This window comes from Neopsephotus bourkii, unplaced genomic scaffold, assembly GCF_033783945.1.
Source record: "Neopsephotus bourkii isolate Nb327-2 ecotype Australia unplaced genomic scaffold, CSIRO-AGI_Nbou_v1 NB_659, whole genome shotgun sequence".
Taxonomy (NCBI): Eukaryota; Metazoa; Chordata; class Aves; order Psittaciformes; family Psittacidae; genus Neopsephotus; species Neopsephotus bourkii.
In genome coordinates this window covers 9553652-9575987 of record NW_026901158.1, presented here as the reverse complement: position 1 = coordinate 9575987, position 22336 = coordinate 9553652, and the positions used below count along the sequence as shown (strand labels likewise).

The 22336-nt window shown below is 50.3% G+C and overlaps 1 protein-coding gene across 4 annotated transcripts in view; it reads left to right on the top strand.

The window, feature by feature from the left end:
* The window catches only part of EHMT1 (euchromatic histone lysine methyltransferase 1), a 114929-nt gene that overhangs the window by 20697 nt on the left and 71896 nt on the right, over window positions 1–22336 (top strand). The window contains exons 1-2 of one of the 4 annotated variants that reach the window (XM_061352978.1): window positions 252–375; window positions 533–642. The exons of 1 other annotated variant lie outside the window; for it this stretch is intronic. The gene's annotated coding sequence lies outside the window, so the exon portion shown is untranslated. Of the gene's footprint in view, window positions 1–251; window positions 376–532; window positions 643–19102; window positions 19253–22336 lie in introns of those variants that run through there. 2 more of the 4 variants (XM_061352980.1, XM_061352979.1) reach the window with 2 other exon arrangements.

Sequence of the window (22336 nt, the reverse complement as noted above, 5' to 3'; positions counted from 1 at the left end):
ATTTCAAACGTGTGTCGCAGGGAAGCCACTGACCCCCCCCTCTTCCTGAAAGGGCACATGAACGTGAAACCTTTAAACCTCCTTGGAGGTGGAGGCTTGGGCAAAGAGCCTTTCTAGAGCTCTAGGAAGGGCTGAGCCCTGGTTCTGGGGGGCTCTTTCACTTTGCCTCTCGTCCTGAAATGGCATTTCCTCGTGTCTGCAGCAGCCCTTCATTTCATGAAATGGATGCAACTGCTGCAGAAAGATCTCGCGTGAGCATGCTCACTGGAAGATTAATCCTTTAGAGGGAGTTGGAGAGTTAAGCTACTGTAATTTCTCTGCAGTTGGCTGCAGTAAACAACTGCTCTAAAGACACGAGGAAAAAAATTGACGGAGGTATATGGGATTAATGTACCTATCTTTTTGTGTTTCTCCTTGCAGGTTGAGGGTTTGATACAGGTTTTGTTTTCTCGGAAGCGCTGGGGTAGAGGGAGCTGTGTAATGATTTTATGGGTGACCTTCATGTTGTGGTTTCTTTTTTCTTTTCCTCCAGGCCAAAGTAATCCTATTTCCGTGCAAGGCCAGACTGGGGCACGGGCTGACTTTCTAGAGCTGGGGTAGAGCACCAGGGTGGCTTCGTGTTGAGTGAAATGCTTGTACGAGGTGAGGCCTGCTGCACGTTGAGCTCTGTTGGCAGCAGGGGGCTGAGAACACCTTAGTCCTGTGTAGTTGTGATCAAAACCCACTGGGACTTGATCTCTCAATGCTTTTGTTGGGGAGAAAACGTGAAGGGATTAGCTTGGATTGCCTACAGAATAATAGTGCCTTGTTTTGATTTTGCTCCCCCTCCTCCCCATGCCTGAGGAGCTGCAAACCTGTGTCAGAGGTGGGAAGGAGAATAATCGTTGAGATGTTTTGGCTTTGCTTGAAAGGACCATCACTTCTCACGTGTTGAGGAGAGGAAAAACCAGCGAGGTAAGTGTTGCAGGCGCACGGATTGCGTCAAGGTGAACCCGAGCTCCTTCCTTCCAAGTCTCTGCTTTGTGGGTGCATCCTGGAGGAAGGAAAAACCTCTGTTCCTTCCAAGGGAGTGAACAGCGTTTTATCCACTCGCCCTCTGAAGGTGTGGGTGAAGGAGGAGGTGATTTACCACCTGCTTGGTGCTTTGGATGAGCTCCCATGTACTTAGAGTGGTAGAGAGCCAACCTGGGGCTGCCAGGACATGGAGCAGGAGTACCCGGTGCTTTGCTTTGTCTCCAGCTGCTCAGCCAGCGCCGAGCTTGGGCTGGGAGAGGCAGTGCTGGCTAACCACAGCCTGCGTCCTTCCCTCTTAGAAACATCCAGCTAATCCTATGGGATGAGGAGGAAATGGAGGTGAACCGTCAGCAGAACTTGCCTGGCTGGGGGGGCAGGGAGGGCATGGTGTGAGTGGTATGTACCTAAGTGGAATAAATCGCTCCCCTCGAGCTGGAGCTGCTGGAGGTTGCTCCTAGCAGGTCTCCAGGGCTGTGTCCCAGTGGAAGAAGGGCACACCCTTCCTCCTTCAAGCAGGGAATAGGAATAATAGTGCAACTCTGCCTGTGCTACTGACAATTCCTGTGTTGCATGGCTATGACAGCGGTCCTGGTGTTGAATTTATATCCAACAGCATGTATTGGGAAGTGGCTCCATGTTTCCTTGGAGTGGTGTGAAGAAGGGAATAATAACTCCATCGTTTTGCACATGTCAGGGGCTCCCACTGCACCCATCCCGTGGTGTCTGTCAGCTCACGTGCGATGGGTGCTGCTGCTGGTGGGTGACTGCTGAAGGGCAGTGCTGTCGACTTAGCTGAGCTCAAGGTACTGAGCATTGGAAGACAATTTTACCACCCCAATATTGAGGGTTTTTGCTTAGTCCCTCCTTTTCCCCTCCTTTCCAGAAGCTCTGGCTGGCACAGCTTGTCTGTTCCCTGGATGGGTTTAGGGAACATTGGTGCCTGGGTGCGTAGGGGGAATAATTAGCTACCAAATGCAGAGATTGTTTCTTGCTGTTTCAGAATCATTGTAATTTCTATTGAGGGTGGGTTAATTACATATTCGTTTTGATGGGTGTAAGGAAAATGATAGAGATACAGCAATATGAATCTGTGCAGAGAGGGATGTTGTTTTCAGGATGCTGTTTTGGAAGTCGTGGGAACAAAGACTTGTCTCTTGGAGGACCGTGGCTGTCGGGATTCAGTTTCTCAGTTTTCTGTGTCATATTTTTATCTTACACCAGTGATGTATCTGTCACCATGACAAGGGGGATTCAGTTTGGAGGACAGCGATCACATTCTGGTTAAAGTGCATTTGGTTGAAGGGTTGGGAAATAGTTCTCAGAAAAGCAAAGGTGAAAGCAAGAAAGTTGAGCCTTAAAATGCATGATCAAGGTATAGCACAAATACATCTTGAACCTGAAGTAGGTGAGGAGCTGCTTTACCAGTGCAGGACGCAGAGGCCCCAGACCTGGTCCATGTGCTGGAGAAAGGGGCTTGTCCCCAGGTGCCATAGGGCAGGGCATCACTGTTGATCACTTTTGCAGTGTGTGACTTCAGGGAGCCTGGGGATGTCATCTCAGTCTTTCCCAGCAACCTCACTGGGAAAGGGAATCAAGTTCATCTCTATGATAGATTTGGGTCAGCTTTAAACTTTTTCTTTTGGTCTCCAGTACCACGGCAGGCATCTCTGGCACTAGAAAATGGGGAGAGGCTCAGTGAAAGGACAGAGGTGACTGTTTCCTTACTGTCCTGCCTTTTGTCTCAGTGCTAAAGAGTAAAGCCCTCCTCCTCTTCTTATTTTAGAGAAAAATGGGGTGAATGAGCTATTTTCAGTAGCTGAGGAGAGCCCTTAGCATGGAGCACCACGCTCCGGTCTTACCATGCCTTTGGTGTCCTTCAGATTGGAGCATCCAGCTCCTCTCCAGCAAGCCTGGAACTGAGGAGTCCGAGAGGAAAAAGTAGCTACAACCAGATTTCATTTCTGTTTGGTTTGAGGTCTGTGGATGTGCTCATGGGCTCTGTGAATGACAGCTCTGCACATTCAGTCCCTGCTGAATGTCCCATCCCTGGCAGTGCTCAAGGCCAGGTTGGACACAGGGGCTTGGAGCAAGCTGCTCCAGTGGAAGGGGTCCCTGCCTGTGGCAGGGGTTGGAGCTGGAGGAGCTTTAAGGCCCCTTCCAACACAAACCAGGCTGGGATTCTGTGTTGGTTCCTCTGCTTGGGCAGCTCACAGCCCACCAGTGTGGGTGCAGGCTCTGCTGTGAGCCCCAGCAGCCAAGGACACAGAGCTTGACTGCGGCTGCTGTGGGCTGTTTCCTGCAGAGAACAGGGGGATCAGTGGTGGAGGAAGCAGCCAGTGCTGTGGCTGGAGTCATCTGGGGAGAGCAGAGGTGGATCCCACCCCAAACCATGACCTTGGGTGTTAAACTCATCTCTCTGTGTGGATGGGACCGTGTGGACTGCGGTGCATGTGGGGAATGCAGCACTGGGGACTGCAGTGTGCCCTGATGGAGATGGGTGACTTGGGCTTTCCAGGAGGATTTACTGCCTGAATTTACAGGCTCCAATCTTTACACTTAGATTCAGGTTTAGATTTCGATTTACATTTACATTTAGATGTATGGCCAGTTCTGTCTCTCCATCAGTGCAACTTTGTTCAAGGGAGGAACTGAAACCTGCGTTTGGGACTTGCTCACCTCTTTGGTACCGTAGCAGCCAAGGATTGTGTTCAAAACAGAAAGAACAAACTGGAACTGAATCTTGCAGGTGCATCTAAAGAGCCCTTCTGCAGCCCTGGCAACCACAGGGAGGAGAAAGTCACTGCACTGGGGAATACACTGCATCAAAGTCCCAGGCTTTACTGATCAAATGATGACCGCTTCAAAGCCTGGTGTCTTTGCTTCTCTCCCTTCTAACTGCTTCAGCCAACCTGTAGTCAATTGGCAATGACTTTAAACCCAGCCATTATGATAGGAGCCTTGTAATTACTTGCTGTGATGAGCCCTCGTTCTGCTGTAAGCTGTAGCAGGGTTTTCTGTAACACTCTGTGTTCCTCCACCTTCGTGCTTCCACGAGGCTCTCTTGGAAGAAAGGCTTTATCTCCGGCTCTCCTGCCTGCCTGGCCACTTTGAAATCCAGCCCATGGCAGCATCTCAGCTTCATCCTTAATGCTCTCAGCTACCTCCTTGCTGCTGCAGCCTTGCCTTGTGTCCTTTAGTGGTGCCCTCCTGTTGTTCTGTGCCTTCCCTGTGCATGTAGGCTGAAGCCAGGAAGGGGCTTTCAGCATCTCCTGTGGTCCTGGGAAGGGACCGGAGCATCCTGAAAGCAGCAGTTGGCAAAGGGGACTCCCTCCCCCCCATCTCCCTGAGGATTACTGACTGAACTTACAGACTCAGGGGAAGGAGCTGCATTTTTTAACCTGGCTGTGAAGTCAATAGAATAACCACATTCCACATTATTTCACAGCATTCCACAATGGCTTCAACCTGAGAGAGGGGAGACTGAGATTAGACATTAAGAAACTCTTCCCTGTGAGGGTGCTGAGGCTCTGGCACAGGGTGCCCAGAGAAGCTGTGGCTGCCCCATCCCTGGCAGTGTTCAAGGCCAGGTTGGACACAGGGGCTTGGAGCAAGCTGCTCCAGTGGAAGGGGTCCCTGCCCGTGGCAGGGGTTGGAGCTGGAGGAGCTTTAAGGTCCCTTCCAACCCAAACCAGGCTGGGATTCCTATGGTGGATGAGGCGTACTGCATTGATCAGTGTATAGGACATACATTTGGGTTTCTGAGTTTTAGTGAAGCAACACAGTGTGTTAGGCTCTGCTTGGAAAAGCAGGGTCTGTGAAGAAAGGGAAGATGGAAGAGAAATTCTGCTTTAAACACCTGCATCTACCTATGCTGAAAGATGGGATTAAACAGAGCAGGAAGAGAACAGGAATGCAGGAGCCGGGGCTGTGAGCATGGCAGAGGAGGAGGAGAGGACTGGAGGAGAAGGATGATATTGAAGGAGGTGGTCAGGGGCCTTGGTAGCTCCTTAAAACAAGGGGAGGGGAGGAAGGAAAAGAAGAGGAAATGAACTGCAGGTGATTCTTCAAGCATCATCTAGCCCGTGACCTACTTGCTGCCACAGTGATTTACAGCTCCAGAAGCAAAGAGAAGGAATGGCTGCTCCCTCTGGAAAGGGTACAGGTGCTGAAGGGAGCAGAAGGAATGGCCGTTCCCTGTGGGAAGGGTACAGGTGCTGAAGGGAACACAAGGAATGTCTGTTCGCTGTGGGAAGGGCAGGAGTGCTGGAACACGCACTGGCACTGTCTCCAGCTGCAGCGATGTGGCTGCACCCAGAATCCACAGAACCACTGCTTGAGGTAGCAAAGGGAGCATCTCGAGTCACACATTTCCCTCTGTTCCTCACAGGGAAAAGTGCTGGATCCAGGTACCAGGCTTGGAGCTGGTTTAAGGATATGGCTCTGTGATGCACAAGCGAGCTCCTTCCCCGGCAGGGGTGCAGGGCACTATGTGACTGGGGACATGGATCACTGGGACATGATGGAACAGCAGAAATTATTCATCCCAAACCTCCTTAACAATCCGCTGCAACCCAGGAGTCTGTGTTCTGCTTCTGCTCCTTCCGGAGCCCGCACTAACCTGATCATTCTTAATCTCATCTTATTTTCCAGATCATCAGTTTGATTCCTTGGTACTGTTACAGCCCTTAGTGTTCCCGGGAATCTGTGCCTCCATCAGTTCATTATCCCTGTTTTCTTTTTTGAAGCTGTTGCAACCTTGAACCACAGTTTCCTCACACTGCTTATTAGAAGAGTCCTTCAGAAAGAGATACCCCCCGATTTGCTCAGCAAACAACAGCTTCATCTCTTGCTAATACAAACTGGAAGGTTGCTTTTCCTCTTGTTCACTTCTCCCACTGGGAGAAGTCAGTTTTGGGGTCTGGGAGTTAAATGCCTTGCCTTTAACTTAATTTAGATTTGTAGCTATATGTGCAAGTCATAGTGTGTCTGATGCTCCTTTAACCATGTTAATCATGATGCTGAGCATCAAGTGCTACAGGCTGGCATTGATTAGACAGCTCTTCTCTTGTGCATTCATCAGCAAGCATTAGCATATAACCTTCCTTGGCTTGATTTGAAACTGGTTCCAGTATCTTCCACAGTGCTTGAAATCCAGATAAACTCATTAGCCTCAGAGGACTTAGTGTGGATTTATGGGGGGCAGAGATTTGGAGGGGAAGGGGAACCTAAAGGCAGTGACCTGCTGTGGTCAGTGCCTAGTGCTGGGGCTGTGCTCACTCCCAGGGCATCTCTTCCACTTGGACTAAGGCTGCTTCAGATGTAGTTCTGTACAAAGTGGGATTGGGAAGCAGGTTTTGTATCTTTTCTGGGGGTGTTCTAGGTTTCTATATTAAATATATTAAAACTAAGTGGCTCTGGGAGTGTCTGAAGTGACAGCCTGAAGTGACGTGCAGGGAGTTGTTTGGGAGTTAGCAGCCCAAGGTTATTTAACTCCAGAGCTTCTGCACTTCCCTTGCAAACTCCATCCAAATACATCTTCCCTTTGGAAAGGAAAATGAAAAGGAGCCCTTTGTTTTTCACAAGTTGTCAACCGTGCTCTTTTCTAAGCTGATTATTTTATTTATTCCAATAATCTCCTCTTCCAGAATAAAGGAAAACGAATTGTCCTCCTATTTCTGTAATGATTTTGCCCTTCAGACAGTTGCCAGACAAAGTGCTTAAATCTGAAATGAAAAGATGGTGAATGTTTAAAATCACTGAGCTACTGTAGGGGCATGTTTGTGTTTAATCGGGTGGTACTGAAGGAGTCCTGGAGTGCTGTTTGCTCGGTGTCCTGCAGGATTAGGAGGGTTTGTTGGGATATTTTTGCTCTGCAGTATGAAAATGGGGTCAAGCCTGCTGTGGTAGATAGTGCAAGTCTGCTCTAGGATTTGGCTGGCAATATGGGCTGCCTGCAATGGAAGCCCTCAAGTGATTCAGCATTAGTGGTGAGTGTTGTCCTTGGGAGTTTGCTGGGAAGGAACATCAGTGCTTGGGGATGTGATTCTCCCCCTCTGCTTTGTTCTGGTGAGACCCCACTTGCAGCACTGTGTGCAATTCTGGTGTCGCCAACATAAGAAGGCCATGGAGCTGTTGGAGCAAGTCCAGAGGAGGCCACGAGGATGCTCAGGGGCTGGAGCAGCTCCTGTATGGAGAAAGGCTGAAAAAGTTGGGGCTGTTCAGCCTGGAGAAGAGAAGGCTGCGTGGAGACCTCAGAGCAGCTTCCAGTGTCTGAAGGGGGCCACAAGGATGCTGGAGAGGGACTCTTCATTAGGGACTGTAGTGATAGGACAAGGGGTGATGGGTTCAAACTGAAACAGGGGAAGTTCAGGTTGGAGATAAGGAAGAAGCTCTTCCCTATGAGGGTGCTGAGGCGCTGGCACAGGGTGTCCAGAGAAGCTGTGGCTGCCCCATCCCTGGCAGTGCTCAAGGCCAGGTTGGACACAGGGGCTTGGAGCAAGCTGCTCCAGTGGAAGGGGTCCCTGCCCGTGGCAGGGGTTGGAGCTGGAGGAGCTTTAAGGTCCCTTCCGACCCAAGCCATTGTATGAAGGGCAAGGGCTTCCTTACAGGTATGATGGAACAAGTTCTTCCCTCCAAGAGTTTTTCACTGACAGTCACCTGGCTCTTGGTTATTTTTAACTTTGCCTGGCTACAAACCAGTTACCTGATGAATCTGGGAAAACACAGGAATGCTTCCTTAAAAGGCTCAAAAGTTACCTGATTAATTTGGGATGATGCTGGGATGCTTCCTAAAAAGGCTCCAAAGTGATGTAATATTCAGTGATGAATCTCGGAGCTAAATTAGAGCTTTGTGGGTGCGTTGGTTGAGGAAGGGAGTTTCATATTTTATCAGCTAACACATTTATTCTCTATAGCAGGCTGCACACTCCAGCTCCTGAACGCCGGGCACGCTGGTGAAGCTGGGGTGGGAGCAGTGGCACAGCTCCAGAGCTGCAGTGGTGCTGGGGAGTGGTGATCGTGTCCTCCACCCCGCTTTCCAGTTTCATTCCAGCAAGCTTTGAGAAAGAGATAGAAACTTGGAGCCCTGCTTCCAGTGGGGAATTACACTGAGGGTGGGTGAAGAGAGACAGCACAATGTTAAAGCAAGTCTTGTGGAGTGAACAGGGTTTGCTGCCCATCACTACAAGAGACATTGAGGGCCTGGAGCGGGGCCAGAGAAGGGCACTGGAGCTGGTGCAGGGCCTGGAGCACAAGTGTGATGGGGGAGGGCTGAGGGACCTGGGGGTTCAGTCTAGGGAAGAGAAGGCTCAGGGGGGACCTGATGGCTGCCTCCAACTGCCTGACAGGAGGATGGAGCCAGGAGGGGCTGGGCTCTGCTCCCAAGGAGCAAGGGATGGGACAAGAGGAACCGGCCTCAAGCTGCACCAGGGCAGGTTTAGATGGAGCTGAGGAACAATTCCTGCCCCAGAGGGTGCTCAGGCATTGGAACAGGCTGCCCAGGGCAGGGCTGCAGGCACCGTCCCTGCAAGTGTTCACACAGCGTGGAGACGAGGCCTCAGTGCCATGGGTTAGTGGTAGCCTTGGCAGTGCTGGGAACGGTTGGACTGGATAAGCTTAAAGGGCTTTTCCAACCTGGTTGATTCTATGATTCCATGATTCATGTCCCTGTAAGTGTTGCTCATCCAGGCACAGGGCAGCAGAGGTGGAGCTCATTTCCATTGTATTCAGCAAAAAAGTGCTGGCACCAGACCTGGATGTGGCCCTGGCTCGTTCCTCCTCTTGTAGCATTATCAGAGGTGCTGGTGAAAGTTTCAGGCTGTGTTTCAACACAGGAAATCACATGGCAATAAATTCCTCATATTTGACGGATGATCCCCTCTGCCCTTACGTGGAATTGCTCCAAAGGGGCAGTGTAATCCGTCATGGATGAGAAGGGTGGGAGTTAATTCATTTTCATGATCTGTCTGTAGCACTCGGTCCTGCTAATAGTGATTTGTCTTACTTGGCTGCTGCAGGAATCCCATCAGAGACCCACTGGGAGAAGGCTTGGCACAAGGACCCATAAGGAGGAAATTCTTTCCTGTTAGGGTGGTGAGGCACTGGAATAGGTTGTCCAGGGAGGCTGTGAATGCTCCATCCCTGGCAGTGTTCAAGGCCAGGTTGGATGAGGCCTTGGGTAATATGGTTTAGAGTGAGGTGCCCCTGCCCATGGCAGGGGGTTGGAGCTTGATGATCTTGAGGTCCTTTCCAACCCTAACTATTCTATGATTCTATGATTCTATGAGTGGAGGAGCGTGTGTGACCTTCTGTTGCATTTGTGCCTGCCCCATCCCTGGCAGTGTTCAAGGCCAGGTTGGACACAGGGGCTTGGAGCAAGCTGCTCCAGTGGAAGGGGTCCCTGCCCATGGCAGGGGTTGGAGCTGGGTGAGCTTTAAGGTCCCTTCTAACACAAATTATTCCATGCTTCTATGATTTCCAGCCAGAGTTTTGTGCTGCCATCTCAAGCAAAAGGACAATGGAAGTAGTTCAGTACCACCCAACTCCAGGGACTGCAGTTCATGGCCCAAATGTCCCTTAGCACAGAGGAGGGAGGGAGGCTCTCCTGGTTCGAGTGAGTGCAGGTGTGTGAATATCCTCCTCAGGTCTCACCTGCTCTGCTGGGCACACAGAATCCTTTGTTTGCTGTTAAACACCTTAACCCTGGTAGGGGAATTCATTAACATCAGTCTCCACAGGCTTCTTTCTGCCAAAGATTGATTTAGATTTGCTCTCCCTCCTCAGAGAGAGGTCCAGGGGCGGTGTAGGTGTAGGCAGCAGCATAAACCCACCCGGGTTTGTTTCTTCTGTACCTGGTAGTCATTGCTGTGTCTGGCTGTGGGTGCACTTGGCTTGTCATGCACAGCATGGAAGAAGTTGCCCCAGACAGAGAGCACACCACTGACCACCCCCTCTGCCGAAAGCCGCTGTTGGTTGTGTATTTTAGGCTCAGTCTCTTCAGTCGCAGATGGAGCTGTATTTCCAGCGAGTACAAACCCCTACAGCCCATGGCACTAGGTGAAAATACTCTTTCATTTACAGGAGTTATGGTCCTGATCCGTAGGCAGCATGCGCTGCGTGTGCATGGCGTGGAGGGAGAAGCCTGCATTGATCAGTCACACAGCCCTGTGTAAAGCAACTCCGTGCTCGCTGGCGTGGCTGCCAGGAGGTCTTGAAATGGCAAAGGTTGTGAAAGCGTGGCAGGGAACCTCAGAGGATGGCAGCTGGGTAAGAGAAGGAGGCTGCCCCTTCCTAAGGCACAGCGGAGGCTGGGCAGTGGACGTTAATGGTGATAGCTTGTGAGGCATCTTCTTTGTGCTCAAGGCATTTCGTGTGCTAGGCACTGACCTATAGGCCTGTCTCAAATGAGAGCAGTTTTACAGATGTAGCCTTTGCTGCTGATCTGTTGATGGCTCTTGGCAGGAGTAACTCTGCTTGTTCTCTGGGGGCTGTCACTAGTCCCGTCAGACAATAGTGCTTTTTAAAATACATAGGTTGTTTTTAGCCTCTACCACCATACTGCTAATCTTGTCCTTTTGTCTCCTGTTCCCGAGGGAGGTTTTGCCCTTCCTGGATCTCATTCTCATCCCTGTTTGGAAAAACAAATCCTGAGTTGCTGATGAAATCAGCTGTCTGATGCGCAGCATCATCTATGGTTGTGCAGGGAGGGAAGGAACTGGTGCCCTGCCAGAACAGCAGTGCAATGAACATTGTGCTTGGGCTAAGGGCACCCAGTGTGCCTTCCTTTGGATCCCCCATCTAGCTCAAGTAAGAGAAGTTTATCATATTGGGGTCCTCAAGAGTATCCTCTCCTGCTCTTGTGGTTAGGTTGGGGCGAGCACAGAGGAGGCCACAGAGATGCTGCAAGGGCTGGAGCAGCTCTGCTCTGGAGCCAGGCTGAGAGAGTTGGGCTGGGGCAGCCTGGAGAAGAGAAGGCTCCTGAAGGGGAGACCTTAGAGCAGCTCCAGTGCCTAAAGGGGCTGCAGGAAACCTGGAGAGGGGCTTGGGACAAGGGCCTGTAAGGACAGGCCAAGGGGAATGGCTTGAACCTGCCCGAGGGGAGACTGAGCTGAGCTCTTAGGCAGAAGCTCTTCCCTGTGAGGGTGCTGAGGCGCTGGCACAGGGTGCCCAGAGAAGCTGTGGCTGCCCCATCCCTGGCAGTGCTCAAGGCCAGGTTGGACACAGGGGCTTGGAGCAAGCTGCTCCAGTGGAAGGGGTCCCTGCCTGTGGCAGGGGTTGGAGCTGGAGGAGCTTTAAGGTCCCTTCCAACACAAACCAGGCTGGGATTCTGTGATTCTATATACTCAGATAAATTTATATATATATATATATGTATAATATATGTGTAAGTATATATTACTCCAGTTTTCTCTCCAAAGAATCAATGTGTCTCTTCAGACAACAGCTCCATGCAAATTTATATGTCCATTATTCACTGCAGTGTACAGGGCCACTACTGAGCTGTCACTCAGACCTCAGCAGTTTGAATTTCATCCAGGTTTTTGAAAGTGATGCCTCCCCTTCCTCCCTACCCCAGACCAATTTCATAGCGAACGCTTGTGCTCAGCGCTCCACCTTGTAGGTGCACAGAGGCAACCACAGAGACGAAAAAGCCACAGCTTCTCTGGGCACCCTGTGCCAGCGCCTCAGCACCCTCACAGGGAAGAGCTTCTGCCTTATCTCCAACCTGAACTTCCCCTGTGTCAGACTGAACCCGTCACCCCTTGTCCTATCACTGCAGTCCCTGATGCAGAGCCCCTCTCCAGCATCCTTGTAGCCCCTTCAGACACTGGAAGCTGCTCTGAGGTCTCTCTGCAGCTTCTCTTCTCCAGGCTGAACAGCCCCAGCTTTCTTATATATGTGAATATGTTTTTACACCTCAGATTGACTGAAGCAACTTTCCTCTTAGGAAGCCACTGCTGTGTTTTGAAGCAGGTGGAAGAGTTGCTGTGACTGAGGTGATGGCTATTGGGCCTTTCCAGAGCTCACAATACAGGAGGAATGGATGAGTTAGATCTGGGGGAAAAACCACCACAACCACCTAACCCTAACCCCTAACCTTAACCCTCAAACGAAAGAATCTTTATCCCATTTCAGATCTTCCATCTCCCCCACGTCCAAATGTACTTGGGAAGGAGTTACAAGTGCTTGTTGGCATAGAAACTACAGACCGAGGGTGAAGCATGCAAATGTAAGAGGAGCCTTTCTGCCTCAGCAACATGAGTGAGGCTCTGCAGAGCTGGCTAAAATCTTCTGGGAGGCAAAGAGAATTGCCCAGATGTTGCTCAGATTCTGACAGCACTGAATATTTAGGTGTTCAATTCAACTTACATCCAAAAAAGCTTCAGTGCAGGGAATGCAGGTCCAGCACCAAAGGGGCTTCTTCTCTAATGCAAGAACTTGGAGTCCAGAAATATTGCTAAAATCTGGCACCGAGTTGTGCCAAATCCTCATTAAAACATGTGGATATTTCTGTGGTTTAATCTGTTAGAAATGCAGTCGGGATCCAGTTATGTTAAATTAAGCAACAATATTGGCCTTGGATGTTGTTTGAAACATTAAAGGTGGCAGTCGGAACAGCAAGCAGAATGTTTGCACATTTTAATTGCTCCGTGAGTTCTTTTTCTTAATTTTATTCCAAGGAATGATCAAGAGAGCTTTAAAATGGTCTGGATTTGCCTCCTTCCCCCTGCCAGGCTCTGGGAGCAGCGCAGCATCCCGGCTGCTTGCTTTCCCTTGCAGTGGGATGGAGCTGTGGCAATGGTGTACCGGGAGGATGTTGCTCCCTTTGAGCACACTCATCGTCTCCTCCCGTGGTGCAGAGCACATGGATGTGCTGGTTTAGCCCTCCCAAAACCCTTGATGGGAATCTAAAAGCCAGCACGGCCAAACAGGTCTGATAAGGAATGGCTGAGGGACCTGGGGGGTTCAGTCTGGAGAAGGCTCAGGGGGGACCTGATGGCTGCCTCCAACTGCCTGACAGGAGGATGGAGCCAGGAGGGGCTGGGCTCTGCTCCCAAGGAACAAGGGATGGGACAAGAGGAACCGGCCTCAAGCTGCACCAGGGCAGGTTTAGATGGAGCTGAGGAACAATTCCTGCCCCAGAGGGTGCTCAGGCATTGGAACAGGCTGCCCAGGGCAGGGCTGCAGGCACCGTCCCTGCAAGTGTTCACACAGCCTCAGTGCCATGGGTTAGTGGTGGCCTTGACAGTGCTGGGAACAGTTGGACTGGATGGGATTAAAGGGCTTTTCCAACCTGGTTGATTCTATGACTCCATGCATCACACCAGCTTGCCCTTCAGAGACTTTTACTGTTGATCCCCCACTCCACTGGGATGGACAAAATGCCTCTGAACTGGCTCAGCAGCACGGAGCAGCTGGTTGGCTCCTGCCTACTTCACCCTGCGCCGGTGGCTCCAGCAGCATGGAGCCTGTGTGCCGAGGGTGCTGCTCCAGCTGCAGCTCTCCCACCCCACAGGTAAGGCCTTGGCTGCAGCAGTGCTTTGCCTTGATGAGCATTTATTGATTATGGTTTCATTTTCCCTCTCCCAGTTGTTAAATTCCTCCTGCTAAGGCAGGGCCCCCTTTCCTTCTGCTTTAAACGAAGGGCTTCACGTTACGCATGCTGGAGCGGGTGGCAAAGGGGCTTGCGGTGCCTTGGGACACATTCATAATACAGAGTATGTCAAAAATATCCCTCCTGTGTGGGTTTATGATGGGGTGTGGGGGCTCTTTGCTTTTAAATCCAACACACTGCAAAAGCAGCTCTGTTTTGGTGCCTTTTTCGTGCTTTAAGGGTACAAATGAGGGTGGTTGGGTATTTTAGCAGCCCTTTGTTTTGGGGCTGTTGTGATTGCATGGCAGCTTAGGTTGTGTTAAAATGAGCACCTCGCTGGGAAGTGACATGGAGCAGGCTTGTGGTGCCAGTACCTGTGTGTGACTTGGTAGCATTCAGGCCTCCCTGTTGTCAGATGTAAAATAGGCAGTGTGCAAGGTTGGTAGGCTCCAAATTCAGCCATGCTTTACTTTTTCCCCCTTTACTAGAAAGCACAAATTTTCTGTGGAGTAGTTTGGGGTTTTTTTAGAAAGGAAACAAACCTCTACATCTTCAATGCATTTTCCTTTATCATTTTAATTGAGAGAATAGCTACATGATGATAAATGGGGATTGTTAATGATCCGTGATGGAAGAAAGCCAGTGACAATGCAAGGCATAATGGGGTGGAGGTTATTGCTGTAAATGTCCTCTGCAAAAGCAAGTGGGTGAGCTGGGCAGGGGAGCAGAGGTCCAGGGCCAGGGAGGAACCAGCCTTAACCCTTCTTCTGGCTGGTGTTTGTGGCTGGAAACTGAGAGAGGCATTGAGGTGCCGGAGCGGGTCCAGAGAAGGGCAACAGAGCTGGTGACGGGCCTGGAGCATCCATAGTGGTGGCCTTGGCAGTGCTGGGGAATGGCAGACTTAATGAGCTTAAAGGTCCTTTCCAACCTGGTTGACTCCCTGATTCCAAGGAGTCCCATTCATATCCACTGGGGCTGTTTGGAGGATGAGTGCCGGGAGCAAGGCCAGTCCTTGCGGCTCCTGGGTGCTATGACAGGCCAGAGCTGCAGCTCCCACATCAGTGTTGGTCTGTCACAAGAGCTGAAAGCACCGAGGAGGCAGGGAAAGGGCCAAGTGATGTCTGAGAGGTGCTGCAGCAGCTCTTCACTTGACTCGCCCATTGGGGAAGGGTCATCCCACAGACTGCAACCAACGTGCCGTGGTGATGCTGTGCAACACTCCTTGTGTCTTAGCTGTGTATTGTCAGCTGCTGAGTAGCAGGGAATCCTGGAAATCCCTCTTGGAGGGCCAGATCCTGTCTGGCTGCTTTTCCTTGGCTTGTGCATGGAAGCAGTGCTGAAATTCAGTTCCCCAAGTGCAGCAGGAGTTGTTAATCAGAGGCACGCAGGAAGGAGCTGTCTTGGTGCCATCTCTTGAAGTCGGTGACAGGGATGATCCAGCCACTAATCAGTTTCATGTGAAACTCCAGAGCTTGCAGCTACCAAGCACATGTCATACAAAGCTGCTCAAGCACAGGAAGCTGACTTGGGCAGTGCTTGACATTGTTTCATTGAAGCCCAGGAGTGATCAAAACCAGCGTTCGGCTTCCTGTTGCAAAAGAAGAATACTGAGATTTAGTTCTTTTTCCTACTGTCTGTGAGTTTTTATTTTGTGTTCTGTATTACCAAACCAGAACCAGGCACTTCTGCTTCTCTTTTCTCTGGATAACGCTGCATGAGGAGAAGCTTTCAAAGGTCCATGATGCTTTTGATGGAGTTCTGGGCTCTTCAGTACAAGACAGGAGCTGCTGGAGAGGGCCCAGTGAAGAGCACAAGGATGCTCCGGGGTCTGGAGCATCTCTCTGATGAGGAGAGATTGCAGGAGCTGGGCTTGGTTGGTCTGGAGGAGAGCAGCCAGAGAGGGGAACCCATCAGTGCAGATCAGTGTCTCAGAGGTGGGTGCCAGCAGGATGGTGCCAGACACTTTCCAGTGGTGCCCAATGACAGGATGAGGAGCAGTGGCCATAAACTGAAACTGATCAGATTTTAGCATTTTCTGTTTTTTTTTTTTTTTTTTCTAGTATTTTGCTGTATTTTGAATCCATCAATTTAAAATGCTAACAAAATTAAGTTCTTTGCCTCCTTGTGAGGCAAGTAAGTGGACGTTATCATACTCACTATTATTGTAGAATCATAGAAAGGTTTGGGCTGGAAAGGACCTTAAGACCATCCAGCTCCAACCCCTGCCACGGGCAGGGACCCCTTCCACTGGAGCAGCTTGCTCCAAGCCCCTGTGTCCAACCTGGCCTTGAACACTGGAGGGATGGGGCAGCCACAGCTTCTCTGGAACCTCTGCAAGCTCTGAACCTCATTGCAGCATCTGGTACGTTGGAGTCCAAGACCTCATTCCAGAAGTATGAAGCATTCAGGGCTCACATCAGCTGTACCACTGGCTCTAGCCATGACTCTGGGATTCTCCAGTTGCAGGGGATTGCAAGGCTTTGTCCATGTGGAGGAAGGAGGCTTTTGTTATTCTTGTCAGCTTCTGTTCATGCAGCTCCCTTGGCTTTTTCTAATGCAGTGATGCTAATAGGAACAAGAGAACGTTTGGGTCTGCTCCCTTGATCTGAAGGTGGTCTTCTGAAGTAGAGACTGTAACACAGCCCCAGCCCAGTCGTGTTAGGAAATGAACTTTGCATGAGTGCACCATGGTGAAGGAGCCATGATTTAATTTACTGTTCTCATATGTGTCCATTTTATGTCATATTCTTCCCTGTGAGGGTGCTGAGGCGCTGGCACAGGGTGCCCAGAGAAGCTGTGGCTGCCCCATCCCTGGCAGTGCTCAAGGCCAGGTTGGACACAGGGGCTTGGAGCAAGCTGCTTTAGTGGAAGGTGGCCCTGCCTGTGGCAGGGGTTGGAGCTGGAGGAGCTTTAAGGTGCTTTCCACCCAAACTGTTCTTTGATTCATGACAGAGTTTGAAAGGTGCTGAGCTCTTGTAATCCCTGATGAAGGCTCTGGAGTGGGGAGGCACTGCCTGCCTCTGCAAATGAGGCCATGGATAACTCAGCTCTGACACTTGCTGCCCTCGCTCCTCTTCCTTGCCCTCTCAGAGAGGTTGTGTGTCATCACTGTAGGATTTACTGCTTCCAGTGTGATGTGAGCAGCCCCTGGGAGAAGAGTTACAGCTACATTGAGAGGCTGCTTCCCACTAAGCCCTAACGCATGCCCTCAGTGGGAAGAAGTTGGGATTCCAACTGGCAGAACCTATCCAGAGGTTGTTATTGCTTCTTTTGCATTAAGCTGGTGTTGCCTCTGCAGTCTGCGTTGGAAGCAGATGTGTTTTGAGCTGCACCAGTGCACCTTTTGGAGTGATGTGGTAGGAGCAGTACAGGATTTCCCCTTTAGATTGTTCCTCCACTGGAACCAGTGTACCTAGCCCCGGGTAAGCAAATGACTCTGCTTTGCTGCTTTTTCCCTGCCTGTCCCCAAGGAAACACTGTAAATGCCTCAAGTGTGTATCTACTGAGGGAAAAAGGGGTTTTTAAGCAGTGATGAACTGTGCTGTTTTCCCTTAGTGCAGCAAGCCCAATTGTTCCTTAGTGAAATACATTAATAATTCTCTTATCCACCTTCTTGGGAAGTGAATCTGCTTTAATTCCTTTGTATCAGCAAGAGCTGCAGGTATGGATGGCTTCCTTGCATTAAAAAAGAAAGGAAGAAGGCAATGCTTGCAAATGGGTCTTTGTTTCCAAGGAAACAAATTTGACATGCTTGAGCTGTGCTAGATGCAAACACTCCAGATTCAGCAGACATGCCTCAGGATTGTATGGTCTGAGTAGTATTTTAAACCACCTCCGATTTAAAGGCAAGGGAGGGGATGAGAAGAGAATTTATCAGCAGGGTTTACCAATCTGTGCTTAATGAAGGCACTGTGTGGTATCTCAGAGTTGCCTGATGTGGTGTGGGGAGAAGAGCATCCTGTGCTGATAATGGGGTCCCTAAACAACATCCCTGCTGCAGAGCCTGGGGCTTGGGGAGATGCTCCAGCACACAAGAGCTCCGAGGGGAGCTGAGCACATGTTCCCTGAGCCAAATGACTCTCATTTACCCTGGGTCCCTTTGTGCTCCAAAAATGCTTTAGTAAAACGCAGCTCACCAGTGCCTGATGCGGAAGGGCTGCTGGGAAGCCAGATGTGATCAGTACCCCAAATAATCTGCTAAGAAGCTGTGGATTGATGTTGGGGCCTGGGCTGAATTCATCAGGCAGGAGATGGGAGAACAGCGGGCTGAGCTGTGTGCATAGTGCATCTGACATGAATGTGCTGTGGGCTGACGGGAGTCTGGACTTTCGCTTGGCTTGCTGTACTGCACAGAAAGTCTCCCAGCGGTTTTGTGATTACCTTGGAAGCTTGGCGCAGGGAAAGAGCTGGGATTCGGCCTTCATCCCTCACCCTGATGTGTTCATAAGTGCTGTGTTGATAAAGTCACTTCATTCAGTTCATTTCTTCATCTTCCGTTGAAGAATTCAAACGTGAGCATTGAAGCAGACCCTGTCCACCCATGTATGATCCATGTGTGAGTGGGAAACGAGCATCCACAAAGTAATGGATTTGAACATGCAGAGGTTTTTCTGGCCTCGGCCTGACATGGGGAATAGGGTATGCATTAAACCTTCCTTGGGATTAAATAACCAGGTTTTGCCCTAGCCTGCAAAGCTTTACTTGTGCATCAGCTATCTCTGCTTTCTGCAGTAGTTCTGTGAGCTGGTGGGGATGTGCTGGGGTCCTACAAAGGAGATAGAGGGAAATACAGGGTTTTAAGGAACAGTCATGTTCCGTGTGCGGATCGCTCACAGTTAGAAAGCCCGGTGGACATCAGCAGTGTTGTTGTTTGGGAAACTAGAAAGGATAAAAATCCTCTACTAATTCCTCTTTGAAACAGTCTTACTGCATTGAGGAGGTGAGTAGTGATGGAGTAGTGGAAAACCTCTCTTACAATGCAGCTCCTTAGGAAAACAAGACGTGAAGTGTGTTGTACTTGAGTCTCTTTTCCCCTCTTTCATCCTGCTTTTTCACTTGCAGGTGGAGTTAAAATAACCTTCAAGGTGATGGAGGGTAGAGTAGGGTAGGTTTAGCTTTAAGATGGATGGGAGCACTATTTGCATCGCGAGCTGAAAGGCTCAGTTGAAGCCCATTGGGGGGGGTGGGGGGAGAAAATAATATTAATGGGGTTTTGTGAAAATATTGCAACGTGTGGAAGGCCCAGAGTGACAAATATGCACTGGAAATGCTCCCTTTTCTTTGCACAAGGCTTGTTTGAGACAGGCTTTTCCTGGCTTTTGTTCTAACCCGAGATGCTCGCTGCCTAAAAATGCCTGTGATCCCTGCAGCAAGAGCTTCACCTCCTTGACAGAGGATGGGCACGGGAAGGTTGGCCGCATCGGGATGAATCCCGCACCTTTCTGGTTTTTTTTGCTTCTTGCTAATGACACTTCCTTCTGCTTACATTTCATTAAAGCTCTGAAATGGCTGGAGATCAGCCCGTACTGAGCATGCTCCGGGGTGGAGGCTGCACCCATGGAGTGAGATGGATTTGTGGCTGGAGGAGTGATAGGCCTGGAGTCAGGATCTGGAAGGACCCAGCAGCTCCCTGCAGCCGGGACCGAGGTAGGGCAAACCCAAGCTGACTCGGGGGAACGTGGAGACCGGAGGAAGTAAAAACCAGTTGGAATTGATTCAAAAGCAGCATAGTTAACCACTGACACGAGATGGCTTCAAACCGCTTCCTGCGGCTCAGCGGGGAGGGCTTGTAAACCACTGACCTTTACTGGCTGGGGAACCTATGGAAAGAACGGCCCTGTCTACTGTTGGGGAGGTGACGTACAGTGACAGCAGGCAGGGCTGGCAGCGAGGGACTGCCCGGAGCTGCCTTCATGTTGGGAGGCATGTGATCGCCTCTCCGTCGTGGGCTGCGTGCTCGGGCGCTAATTGTTATTAATGGGAAGCCTTGCAGGGCACGGACCCAGAGCTGTGACTGTGGGAGGGTGAAAGAATGTCACATGCAAACTCCCTTTTGCGGGCTTAGTTTGCATTCCAAGGATTGCAGACAAACCTTGCCACACCAGGTCCTCCAAACTGGCAAGGAGAGGAGGGGATAGGGATGGGTTTATTCCTTTGGCTGGGGCATTTCTGTGTGCTTCTTGCAGGGGCTCCGCATGGTGGGTTGGGGGGAAGGAAAAGGGGGTCCTGTGGCGCGGGCTGTTGGATTCCGCCTGTAGTTGCTAGCTTTTCCCAAGGGCTGTGTCCGCGCCAGCAGGTATGTGCTGCGTGAGCCGATTGACTCCAGTTGTTGTACAAGCAGGCGGCATGGGGAAGTGCCAATAAAACATTTACGTTGGCTCTCGAGGTTTGGCTGGGTGAGGTGTGGGGAAGATCTGGCTTCGTGTGGAGCAGGGGGGAGATGCTGGCCGTGAGGCTCGGCCCTCGCAGACCGTGTCTCCTATGGGAGGTGTGTTCCTGGGTGTCCACCCTGGCCTGTAAGGAAAGGTAAGGCAAGAGGTTTGCTGTGCTTAGGGCGCTGTGAATACTCTATTGTGAAGTTACTGCATTCATTAACAGGACTCTGCTCATGGTCTAGCTGTAGCCTGTGTATCAGCTCTTCCTTCAGGGCCCCTCTGGCTGCTTCTCAGTGCAGTTCAGGGGCAACTGGTAACGAGAAAACATGGACTGATATTTTATTGCTGTGCCCCAGGTGCTGGTCTCACACAGTTGGGTCAATCTGCATGAGGAGTCACTTCACTACCTCTAGTAACTCGCCTGTTTATTGCCTGGTTCTGTGTTTCTTGTGTACTCGGCGTTTCCTGAGCCTGTTTCCTATGGCAGCCCTGCACTCACTTGGTGACCAGTTTGCTTACTGGTGTGGCTTTTACGGTCCCTGCACAAAAGGCTGCTGGAGCCCCAGCTCACTGGTCATGTAGAACTTCTCTTACCCGTTAATGGATGCTGGCTTGTTTAGGGTTGGATGAATGCACAAAGGAGGGTGTTTATGTAAAAGAAATGGCATTGTAACTGTACATGGAAAGGAGCAGGGTTGGATTTTCTCTGGCTCAGATGGGAGCTGCATTTATGGCTTTGCAGAATGGATCCTGGTGGATTTTTCTCCTTGTGTGCTTCTGGTGTTGAGACGATCTCAGCCCCAAGTTTTCATCTATGATCTGGTTCTCTTGATGAAGAGATTTGACTTAAACGGTTTCAGATGCTGGAAAACCACTGGTGTGATTATTTCCTATTGTGCTGTGTGAAAGGTGTAAGGTAGCCTTAAAGACCCACTGCCACCTTATGGCAGTTGCTGAAAAGCAGCCTCTTTAGAGCCCGTTCTGTACACACTTCATGCTCGCTTTATTTCTCTTCTCAACTGGGGCTGTTTGCATGGAGCTTTGTTTTTAAAGAGTTCGTTTGCTCCTTCTGTTCCTTGAAGAAACTGCATAATGTCAGCAGAATTCCTTGTAGAGCCATGCACTGCGGTGCTTCATGGGTGAGTCCATGTTTGGGGAGAGATACAGAAGCACCATGGAGCATTGATTCTCCTCCAGTGAAGAACGTGCGTGTTTTCACGTGAATGCCCTAATCCTTAAAACCAAGAAGGTGTGAGGTCAAGGAACAGGGACATGTTGAACATGTGAGGCTCCTTGGCAGCATCTCCGGCATTCCAGTTGCAGCAGGAGTGGGATCGGATGGGAGCAGAAGACTGGGAACAAGCAGGATGGTTCTGTGCTGACATGGGTCTGATTCCCACCCCACCCACTGTCCCCAAACTCAAACAGGAAGACACTTCTCTGTGGAGCAAACAGTGAGGGTGGTTAAAGGGATGAGCCTGCTCCTCTTTCTGAGATGGAATGCTGTGTTAGTACAGTAGAAGCTCTTGATATGTGATAACTGACTGAAGGGGAGCAATGGTGTTTTCAGATTTCCAAAATAGAAGGAGCTGTGGTTACTGTAAGTTAAAGCTGAAGGAGTTTCTAATTGGGAACTGTTAGGAATACAGTATGTTCTAAATTACAGCTGTCTGGCCAATATGCTTCTAAATAAAGTGCTAGGATTGCCCTGTAAATGAAATACTCAATGCATATTCCTATCAAAACATAGCAACATCTCCCAGGGAGCTTGCATCCCAGGGTCTGTTGCAACACAGTCTCTTTCTTTTCCCCATTTTTCCCTTCCTCCTGGTGTGTGCCATGTACTCAGTGCAGCCTCCCAGGGAACACTGCATGTTTCCTATTAAGTCAAAGCAGTTTTCAACTTTGCTGATGAGAGGAGGGGGAGGAAGGCTTGGAAACTTAAAGGGAAAAAAGCCGAGTTTGAAAGGTGGCGAAAGCTGTCAGTCCAAGTGTGCGTTACTGACTGCCTGCTCCTTCCAGGCTGTTGCCTGAGCCTGGAGGTGGACATTCGGGATCCCTTGGAGGATGCTGAGGACACTCGGTGTGTCCTGGGATGTTCTGGTTAAGAAACATTGTCCGTAATGGCTGAGGAGGGAAGGGAGGCATTTGAATGGCTTGTGGCGGAGCTGGGGAATTGTTCACGGCAGTGCAGAAGCAAATCAGGATTGCAGCAGAAATGTTCTTCTTTCTATTGAACATCCCCTTCAGCTTGTGGGATTGCTTCTGAGGAGGCTGCAAGGGAGCTTCAGATTGAGCAGCTCGAGGGTCAGGAAGAAGAGGAGCCTGATGGAAATAAGGAAGACTGCCTGTATTT